Source organism: Daucus carota, chromosome 2 (assembly GCF_001625215.2).
Source record: "Daucus carota subsp. sativus chromosome 2, DH1 v3.0, whole genome shotgun sequence".
In the NCBI taxonomy this organism is placed as follows: domain Eukaryota; kingdom Viridiplantae; phylum Streptophyta; class Magnoliopsida; order Apiales; family Apiaceae; genus Daucus; species Daucus carota.
In genome coordinates, this window is record NC_030382.2 from 3,176,084 (window position 1) to 3,187,716 (window position 11,633).

Below are 11,633 nucleotides of genomic sequence, written 5' to 3' on the forward strand. Positions count from 1 at the left end.
ATAGAAGGCTTGGACATGCTCATATGGATCATCTCAGCAAGCTGTCAGCAAAGAAGCTTGTTCGAGGACTACCAAAGCTTAAGTATGTCAAGATGGAGACATGTTCTGCTTGTCAATTGGGAAAGCAAACAAGGACTCCACATAAAGCAAAGAAAATGGTATCTACTTCTAAACCTTTAGAGCTTCTTCACTTGGATCTTTTTGGTCCCGAAGCTTATAAGAGTATTGGAGGTAAACAATATGCCTTTGTTATTGTTGATGATTATTCTAGATTCACTTGGGTATTATTCTTGCGTACTAAAGATTGTGCTTTTAGTGAATTTGAGAAACTAATCAAGTTGCTTGAGAACAAACTAGATACAAGACTTGTAGGTATTCGAAGTGATCATGGTGGGGAATTCCAAAAAGACTTCATTACTTATTGTGAAGAAAAAGGAATCTCACATGAGTTCTCAGCACCTCGTACACCTCAGCAAAATGGAGTTGTAGAGCGTAAGAACAGGTCCTTACAAGAAACAGCTAGGACATTGCTGCAGGAGAGCAAGCTGCCAAGAAGTTTCTGGGCAGAAGCTGTCAACACAGCATGCTATGTTCTTAACAGAGTGCTTATCAGGCCAATTCTCAACAAGACTCCTTATGAATTGCTAAGGAAAAAGAAGCCTAATATCAGCTATTTCAAGGTTTTTGGATCTAAGTGCTTCGTACTCAAAACCATTGATAGGGATGGTAAATTCGACTCGAAATCTTATGAAGCTATATTTTTGGGTTATTCTTTAACAAGTCGTGCTTATAGAGTGTATAACCTTGCTAAACATACTGTTGAAGAGTCTATTGATGTTTCATTTCAAGAGTCTACTGATGATCTTGCAAGGGATGAGGAAGAATGTGCAGGTACAGGTACTAGCAGCAAGCTGACAGTGAAGGAAACTGGAAATCAGCAAGCTGACAAGTCAACTGCCACAACTTCAGAAGGCAATAAAGCTACTGAATCCACTCCATCTCTTGAAGAAACTTTGGATAAGATGTCTAAGCTCACATTGGATGAATCCAGAGGTCCAACTTCATCAGCAAGCCAAAATGTTGTTGATCAGACTCCTCCTAGGCAGACTACAAGGAATGAAGAGGTCATAGCTCAACATAATCTACCAAAGTCAACTAGAACAGTGAAGAATCATCCACCTCAGTTGATCATTGGAGATAAATCAGCTGGAATCAAGACAAGGAAAGCTCAAGCCAACATTTGTGCTTATGCTGCCTTCATAGCTCAAGAGGAACCAAAGAATGTTCAAGAAGCTTTACAAGATGAAAATTGGATCATGGCAATGCAAGAAGAACTCAACCAATTCGAAAGATGTGATGTTTGGGAACTTGTAGATCCACCAGAGGATGCTTCAATTGTTGGAACCAAATGGGTATTCAAGAATAAAGTTGATGAATTTGGTACTATCACTCGGAACAAAGCTAGACTTGTTGCACAAGGATACAATCAACAAGAAGGGATTGATTTTGATCAAACATATGCTCCGGTTGCAAGATTGGAATCTATTAGGATGCTGTTATCATTTGCATGCTACAAGAAGTTCAAGCTACATCAAATGGACGTCAAAAGTGCATTCTTAAATGGATATCTAAAGGAAGAAGTCTATGTCAAGCAACCACCAGGATTCGAGGATGAAAAATATCCCAACCGTGTCTACAAGCTCAAGAAGGCACTATATGGATTAAGGCAAGCACCTCGATCATGGTATGAAAGGTTAAGTGAATTTTTGATCAAAAATGGTTTCATTAGAGGTAAAATTGATCCTACTTTGTTTACTATCTTTAAAGAACAAGATATATTAGTTGTTCAAATATATGTAGATGATATTATATTTGGATCTACAAATGATTCTCTGTGTAAGTGGTTTTCAAAGTGCATGCATAGTGAGTTTGACATGAGCATGATGGGAGAGCTCAACTATTTCTTGGGGCTCCAAATTAAGCAAACTCCAGAAGGAATTTATGTGCATCAATCCAAGTATATCAAGAATCTACTCAAAAGATTTGGATATGAGAATATCAAGGCGAAATCAACACCAATGAGCGTTGTTAGCAAGCTGACAGCAGATGAAAATGGTAAAGCTGTTGATATTCGAATGTATAGAGGTATGATTGGTAGTTTACTTTATCTTACAGCCTCTAGACCTGATATTATGTATAGTGTTTGTGTTTGTGCTAGATTTCAAGCAAAACCAAAGGATTCTCACTTACAAGCTGTTAAAAGAATATTTAAGTATTTAAGTGGAACCATTACTTTGGGCTTATTCTATCCTATCACAAATGCTTTTGATCTTGTTGGGTATAGTGATGCAGATTATGCAGGTAGTCAAACTGATAGAAAAAGTACAAGTGGTGTTTGTGCATTTTTGGGTCAAAGCTTAGTTTCTTGGTTAAGCAAGAAGCAAACTTCAGTTGCTCTATCTACGGCTGAGGGGGAGTATTTAGCAGCTGGTAGCTGTTGCTCTCAAATGCTATGGATGAGACATCAATTGAAGGACTTTGGAATCAAATGCAAGCAAACTCCTATCTTTTGTGACAACACAAGTACAATCAACATTTCAGAAAATCCAGTCAATCATTCAAGGACAAAGCACATTGATGTTCGACATCATTTTCTGAGAGATAATGTTGCAAAGGGTGCTGTCAAGTTAATATTTGTGGCTACAGCAGATCAGCTAGCTGACATCTTCACAAAACCTCTTCCTGAAGAACGTTATGTCGTGCTGAGAAGGGAATTGGGTATGTGTGATGTGCAGTCAGCAGGCTCTTAAGCATGGTCCGGGTACTATCAGCTTACTACTAGCATCTTATATAATTTTTATTTATTTTGCATGCCGGTCAGTTTAAGTGTTAATTTGAAATCTGTGCTCTTAAATGATATTGCCGTTGTATGTTTAGAAAGTTGAAATTTTGTGTTGAATTTTGATACGTGATTATGTGCTTATCTGTGTAATTTATGATAAGTTTAAAATTCAAATGTTAGTGTCAAGGGATATATATATGTGATAAGTGATAAGTACGGTTAACATTTTGAGTTATTCGGTTTCTAGTCGATAAACATGAATTATTTTAGGAATTTTAGTTCGTTTAATTTTATTCCTAAAAATACTCCCCTGATAATTATTAAAAGGATTTTGAAACAAATCCTATCACCACGACTCTTCGGCTACATATACTCTCCATCTCAAGATAATAGGGTTTTATCTCACCTCCTCCGAAAGCTTTTCGTTGTCACCATAGCCTCCATCGGTTTACGATTAGCCATGAGGAAGAAGACGCGAGCGAATGTTAAGGCACACACTCCTCAGCCTACTTCTATTTCACAAAAACGGAAACTAATCGATGAAGACGATGATGAGTTTGTTACAGTAGAGAGCGGCGACGAGTTGTCTGGGATCAATCGTAGTGATGCTGGCGTGGAATCGGGTCAGAAAAAGGTCAAATCTGAGGTCCTTGCAGTTCGTGGTCTTGCAGGCCGAAAGGTCATTCTGGGTAAGCCACTATCTGGAAAAACTTTTATTACTTGCGGGATTGTTAAGTTATTTGAGGATTTAGGGTTTCAGTCGTTCTTGGTTGATTTACCTAAGATCTGTTATCCTGCTCTGGTTCGAGAGTTTTATGCGAATCTACAACTTGTTGGCTCTGATCAGTATGTCTCGTTTGTTTCTGATGTTAAGATTTGTTTATCCTCCATGTTTTTGGGTGCGATTTTAAAAATCCCCCCATCCACTCTGTCTGTCCACACTAAAAGAGGTCCAAAAAGTGTTGAGGGGTTCTCTCACCAAGATCAATTAAAATTGATAACTGGGTCTGACAATGTGTCTGAGAATATGTTTCCTTCCACTACTCAGTTGCTTCCTCTTGCTCAAGCACTTTTTAAGCTGTCAATTGAAAATGTTAGTCCTAGGCTTGGTACTAGGTCTAATCTGTCTTCGCAAGATATTGTGGTTGTTGCTATGATCATGGCAGGTCGAAAGTTTGATTTGCCAGATTTGATTCTTAAGAACATGTTGGATGCAGTTGAGGGTAAATCTACTGGGGGTTTACCATATGGGTTACTTTTAACCAGGGTTTTTGAATGGTTTGGAGTGTCATTTGTTGATGAGGACACTATTTCTGCTAAAGAATTTTTGGATGCTAAGTTTTTGGCTCAGTCCACTTTGAAGCTGGACAAGGATGGGAATTTGGTTGTTGTTGAAATTCCTCCACCTCCACCTCCTGCACAGTCTGTTAATGTGGTTGATCTGGGAATTTCTGCTCAAGAAATTCAAGAATACATGGATGAGCTTCGAGCAAATCACAAGGAGGTGATGGATGGCCAGAAGCAGTTATCTGAGAAGATGGTTGAGCTGAATTCTCAGTTTGCTTTCTGGAAGGATATGATGTTTGGGGCTAGAACTTCAACTGCTTCTGAGAAGTGCAGTTCTGGAAGCTTTGCTTATGAGCTCTGCAAAAGGATGTATGGCTCCGGGGGTTCATCTGATGTGAAGGCTACTTTCACTTCAGAGGATGATGCTACTGATAGCCCACGGCCGAGAACAGCTATGGATGCTTTGAAGGAGGCTGCTGGAACGGACTCCAAGTATGCTGCTGCAGGGGAAGAAATGCTAGCTCGGAATGTGATTGCTGCAGAGCTTGTCAAGAAGTTTGGACTGGAGAAGAATGAACAGGACAAGGCTGGATCTTGATTTTCTCACCTTTTTAATGATTAAGGGGGAGGAAATTAGGAAAATAAGACTTTACTTAAGTGTTTTATCTGCTTAAGTACATTATTTGGCCCTAAGTTTATTTGTTTCTAAGTTTGTTTCTAAGACTAAGTTTTTGTTGGTTGGTTTGGATTTGAATTTGCTGGTCTCAGGTGGTTTATCCTGAGTTAATTTGGTTTGATTTTGTTTGGATAATATTTTGGATACCAGGTGGTTTATCCTGGTTAGGATTATTTGGAATATCTATGCAATTTGCTTTGATTAATTGTTTCTGTGTTAAATTTTGCATATCTGTGAATTAGATATATTTGTTAGATTATATTCTCTGTGATAATTGTTAAAGTTTAGTGATATTAGATTGCTATATTTAGGGGGAGTTTATTACTTTTCCTAATATAGTGTAATCATCAAAAAGGGGGAGATTGATACTCTCAAGGTTTTGATGATGACACTAACAGCAAGCTAATAACATGAAACTGATATGTGTTAGCATGCTATCAAAGGTTGTTTATGCGGACTAACAGTATTTCAGGATGTTAGCATGATTATAGCTGTCAGCAAGCTTACAGGAATATTTACAAGCTATCAGCAGGCTTACAGCGTGAACAGAGAAACCATCGGATAAAGATCAAAGTCTATTTTCAAGGAGATTTAATAGGAAACGACTTTGTAAGGATTCTAATATTTATATATATCTGATATAAATATTAGAGCTCAGTTTTATAAAGAGTTTCATTCAAAAACGTTTTCCTAACAAATAGGAGATTTTATTTCAAATCGATTTTATCTTTAACAAACTCCTATTTTGTTTCAAACGGGTTTTAGTTTAAATGTCTTACTGAGATGATTTCAAACGTGTTTTATCTTTTACTCAGTAAACATATATCATTCAAACGTTCATCATTCAATTCAAATTTAAACGTGAGGTTGTTACCAAGATCGTTGGGAAGTTTGTTGGATTATGACCGTTGGTATGATGTATATAAATTTGTGTGTGCTTTCATTTTCGGAAGAGAACAAGGAGAACACACCAAGCTTTCTGAAATACAACTCTTTACATTGCTAAATCTTTATTGAGCTCTAGTGCTTATATTTGCATATATATCTATATTGAGAGTTCATAGTTTCGGTTGTATTACACTTATTCATTGTATTGTTCAAGGTGTAATGTTTTGTTGCTGTGTATCGAGCTTGTGAAACAAGGGAACAAGGGGACTAGTTAGCTTGGAGAATATACTTGGGAAGTATAGGTCTTGGTAGGCTTTTGGTTCGTGGTTCAGGGGTTTCAGCAGGCTGATAACAGGAACAAGGGAGAAAGGGAGTTATATTATTGAATCTTGTAATCGTTGTTATTATTGATTAATAATATAATCTCTTACCAGTTGGTAGGGGACCAGGACGTAGACCATTAGGGTTAGGGGTCGAACCTGGCTAAAATTCTTGGTGTTGCTAGCATACTGCTTTACATTATCTGCATTGCATTTATCTTATTAGCAGGCTATCAGTTTACTCTGAAAATTAACAGCAGGCTGTCATTGACAGATTAATTTATTCGGTAACTTATAAAAATCGGGTATATTAGCCATAACACCTATTCACCCCCCCTCTAGGTGTGTAATTTCAATCTAATGAATATACTTTTTATGTTTTCAATGAAATATAAATTTTTTTTAGATAACTACAAGTTTTAGTTAATAAATGAAAAAGGAAATTATATGATTTTTTTATAAGAGAAATCATTGAAATTAGATGGTCTTGATTCATCATACAACCAGTTGTGTGTATGCTAATTCTATTACGATTAATATTTTATTAAAAATATTCTTGAAAATTTAGGGGTGTGTTAGTATATTTGTAAATAATCTAATGACTATATTGTATATCTTTTTCAGATTTTAATAATCGAATGGAAAATCTAATTTTCAAAATCTTGTAATATATATTCTGATTTAATGGGATATCGGTTTTAACATGAGAAAAAATAGGATTCAATAAATTTAAAGTAATTACTTATATTCAAGTTTAGTTTATAAATTACTATTTAATTTAAGTATAGTTTAATTCATTGTCGTAAATAATTATGATTTGATTAGCATCGTCTTTTTTTTCTTAATTAATTAGTGGCATCTTAATAATATTAATTTTGACTTTAAAATCTATAAACATGTTTCTTTCTAAAAAGAAGTTTATTTCAACATCATAGAAAATATAATTCTATTCACCTACTAGTTCTCAAAAAAAAACATATTTACTTTTACTATCACCATAAAAAGATATTTAATAACCTAGTAAGGGATGAAAGAGTACCAAGACAAATACTTAGTGTTAAAAGTGATTTACATGATAGCCAAAATATTGTGTATATTATATCAAATCTACACAACTTGACTATGTGAAATCATGATTCTTTGAAGTCATATATGTAGATCAACCTAGAACTAGAACATTCTTTTAGCGAATTTTCATTAGTCAAAAATGTGCTTCAAAGCAGATTTACCAACACAATAAAAGAGGCATTAAGACTCGATTAGACTCTTGTTCTAAATAATAATAGAGACATGGACGTTCAATATGGAAAATTTAATTTGTAAAGACTACTGCATTTTGTAAGTACTAGATAAGATTTAAAGATGATGAAGATTCCAATGTTAACATACACCATTCAAAAATTCTACAAAATTTCTCCATCTCTTCATCAACACAAATCTATATAACAATAGATACGTCAAATCTAAACAAATCGTGACCCAATATGTAAAGAGTATGCAAGTCCTTATTGAACAAATTCTTCATCAAACAACAGAGAAGGATGGAATAAGAGAGAGAAGGATCTTGTCATAATATCCATGCAAAGCTAGATGTTGAGAATATTGTTTGAGGAGAAACAGAAGGAAGTTGTCCACCATCGGGTAGACAGGACCCTATCCTAAAGAAATTGAATGGAAAAAACAACGAGATTGTGGAAAGTAGAAAGCTGAATGTTACACTTGAGAAAAATATGAAGAATCTTTTGGATGAGAACCTCGCTTGGACAAAATATGTAATATCTTGTGAAATGAAGGAAGCATCTCTCAGTCACAAATTTGAAGCTGCCCTTGCTCAAGTAAGCAGGCTGCACGGCCTTTTACCACCAATGGTGCTTTAGCAGCCCTCGCTGAAGAGTAAAATGTTGCTTCTTTTTCTCGATACTAATATTCTGAAAAGAACACAAACACACAAGGAAAAGCATAGGTAGTAGCAGTGCAAGATGTTTAAGAAACTGAGGCCGAAAAGGTGAAGACGGGAGCTGCTGAGACCGGGAGGGTAGTCGGGAGAACAAAAAGGGCATGATCTGCCGTGAGTTAGAAATGAGCGTTTTGGCCTAACCACGGTGGCATCTGTGCTTTTGCATGGTTTATGGGAACCAAACCATGAATACAGGATTCACGGGTCCCACAAACCATGCAAAAGCACGAATGCTAGCATTCCTAGGCCAAAATGCTCATTTCCAACTCAGCGCACATCATTCAGTTTTTATTCTCTCCACTACCCTCCCCCGTCTCAATAGCTCTAGTGTTCACCTTCTCGGCCTGAGTATCCTGAACATCTTGCAGTGCTACTACCTGAGCTTTTCATTGTGTGTTTGTGTTATTTTTAAAGACATTAGTATCGACAAAAGAAGCAACATTTTGCTCTTCACCGGGGGCTACCAAAGCATCATTGGCCTAGCCATGCTGGCATGTGTGTTTTTGCATCATTTCTGGGAACCAAACCATGAATACAGGATTCACCGGTCCCATAAACACTGCAAAAGCACCGATGTCAGCGTTCCTAGGCCAAAATGCTCATTTTCAACTCAGCGCAAATCATGCCCTTTTTATTCTCTCCACTACCTTCCCCCGTCTCAATGGCTCTAGTCTTCACCTTCTCGGTCTCAGTTTCCTGAACATAATGCATTGCTACTACCTAAGCTTTTCCTTGTGTGTTTATGTTCTTTTTATATAAATTGGTATCGAGAAAAGAAGGAAAATTTTGCTCTTCAGCGGGGGCTGCCAAAGCACCATTTGGTGGCAAAAGCCCCTGCAGCCTGTTTACTTCCACCATGCATGGTAGCTTCAAATTTGTGACTGCGAGATGCATCCTTGATTTCACAAGATATTGCATTTTTTGTCCAAGACAGGTTCTCATCCAAAAAAATCTTCACATTTTTCTCAAGTGCCTCGTTAAGCTTTATAATTTCCACAATCTTCTTGTTTTTCTGGTTCGATTTCTATAGAATAGGGAGCCTGACGTTGTCTGACAGATGCTCGACTGCTTCTTTCTGTTTCTCCTCAAATAGTATTCTCAACCTCTTACTCTGAATCAAATACCTTATTTGAGCTCGTATAGTCAGAACTTGGATAGTCGATAAACAAGCATGAAAGTTGAAATCCTAGTTTTGAACAAAGTCTAGTACTCTAAATGGAGGTAAAAATACTGACGTATCTTGAAGTATCCGATCTCGATTATCTTGACAAGATCTATGATGGTCTATTCATATCCACAAAGACGGTGCCAAAGAATGATATTGAAATATCCGCATTTATTTATTATTATTATTAAAATTTGAATTAGAATAGAATTAATAATGTTAGTTTAGTAATTTGATTAGAGAGAGAATTAGTAATTTAGGCTAATAATAATAATTGTTTTAAAATGATTTGATTTAGAATAGAACTAGTAATTAGATAATATAAAGAATAATATTAATTACTAGAGTTCTATTAATTGTAGGACACTTAGGACTACATAAAAAGATATTAGTTATTAAGAACCCTAATTAAAAGCAAGAGCGTAGCCGCAGAATAAAGGAAAAAGGGAGAGAACGGAGAAGCGAGAACAGGAGGTTCCGAGAGTGAAGGTATACCTGTTTCCTTCCTTTTGGTTGTGAAATTGATAAAGTATGATATGTTAGTACCATCACATTGATATGCGTGCTTAACGATAATTATATTAATAATTAAAAACAAACAGAATCGGAGAATTAGCATATGCATGGTGTCCGCCTCACTTTCACACACTGATGTATAGGTTCAGTAGCAAATTATACAAGTCAGGCTTGATTATGGTTGTCGTTGAGTACAGGCGTGTGTACAGGCTGATGTGTAGCAGCCAGAGTAATGTTTTAGGCAGTAAATTTGTGACCGCTGTTTAGTATAAATAATTACATGTTTTAATATATTATAATCTTATATTTAGGTTCGGAGTCGAAAGTTTAGATAATTATTTACGGCGTCTCGTGAGTGTTCGATTAGCTATGTTCGAGGTACGTATTTTATTCCTTTTATTCAGTGCTACTCCTTTCGGTATTAATTAATTTTGATCTGTCCTATTTTAATCCGTCTTATTTGCTAAGTTTGTTTTGTGCTGTTCATTCGACTGTTTTGATTTCCGAAAAATATTTTTAAAAAAATCAATTTTGAAAGATTGAAATATTTGTTATGCGGTTTCCAAAGATTTTACAAATTATAATGTGTTTAGTTTATTTGGAATATCTGTACCATGTGATTTTAAAGTTGTGAAAACTATTTGTTTTAAACCCTTTGATAGATATAGGGTATACCGAGTTAACCAGCTGTAGGGGTACTACAGCCATGTCTTTGCGGCACCATTGACATGACACTTCCGTGATAGTGTTATTTGTCATGGCGTATCCTTCTGTTAGCTCTTGGGAGGAGCTTTGGCCATTATGATTATTTGTTGAGGATACGTGGGTGCCTCAGTTTGATTTGATCAGTGATTTGACAGTGACGTTGTATATGCCGTACCCGTTATCTGGTTTGTTGCAGGCATTAGGTACCCTATGATGTGTGTATTTGTATCTATTCTATTTGATCTCGGTATGAAATATCCTAACCCCTCGTTGCTTCAGCCGGATATTTTAAAATAACTGTTTTATATTATCGTCAAAATATTTTTAATTGTTTCTTGTTTTGTAAATGCTTCCAATCCGTACTGGGCATTTGGCTCATGCCGTATTATTCTTCTAGCAGGTACTTAGGGGGATTCGGGACTGTGCGATGGAGAGCAGCCCATTCTTTTTCATTGATTAGGATTTATGGACTTCTAGCATTTATTCTGTTTTATTGTTAGAGATTCTATTTGTTCGCATTATTCGGATTTAATTATTTTGGAGGATTTAAATCATTTTAGAAATTATCAGACTTGCTTATTATCGTTTGGAATATAGTTGGTGCTCTGTTTGCAGGTTTTGGATCTGTAGGTAACTCCTCGTCTTAATTTAAGATGGGGGTGTTACAAAGTTGGCATTAGAGCTCAGGTTGTTTCCTGTAGAAAACCTATTTAGGTTCACCCGTGAGAGTGGGTAGAAGTTAGGATGGGTATTCTGTTTAAATTCATTTCAACTGCTCACTTCATCTGCGCATTTCATTTGATATCTGCTTGTCCTATTTTCTTATCCAATCTTGTTGTCTTCATTCGCTTCGTTTCTTATATTGTAGATGCCTCCTATACGTGAGCCTCCTAGGCGCGATAACGTTAACATCGGTGCAGCTGAGTTAGCTCAGTTAATAGCTCAAGCAGTGACTCAGGCTTTGCAACAAGCTACGCAAAATCAGGGAAACCCGGGAAATCATGAGGAGCAACCAAATCAGCCTGATGGACTAGCTTGGTTCGATAGGTTCGTTAAGCAAAAACCAGATTCTTTTCATTCAGCACCACAGCCTATTGATGCTGAAAATTGGATTGTTCATCTTGAGAAGATTTTTGATGCATTGGGATGTGATGACGCTACAAAGGTGAGGTTGGCAGTGTATAAGTTCGAGGGGGATGCTCAGAGGTGGTGGGGAGGAGTGAAGAGGGGTGATGCATTTGTTGAGGCATTGACTTGGCAGGGGTTCACATATTTGT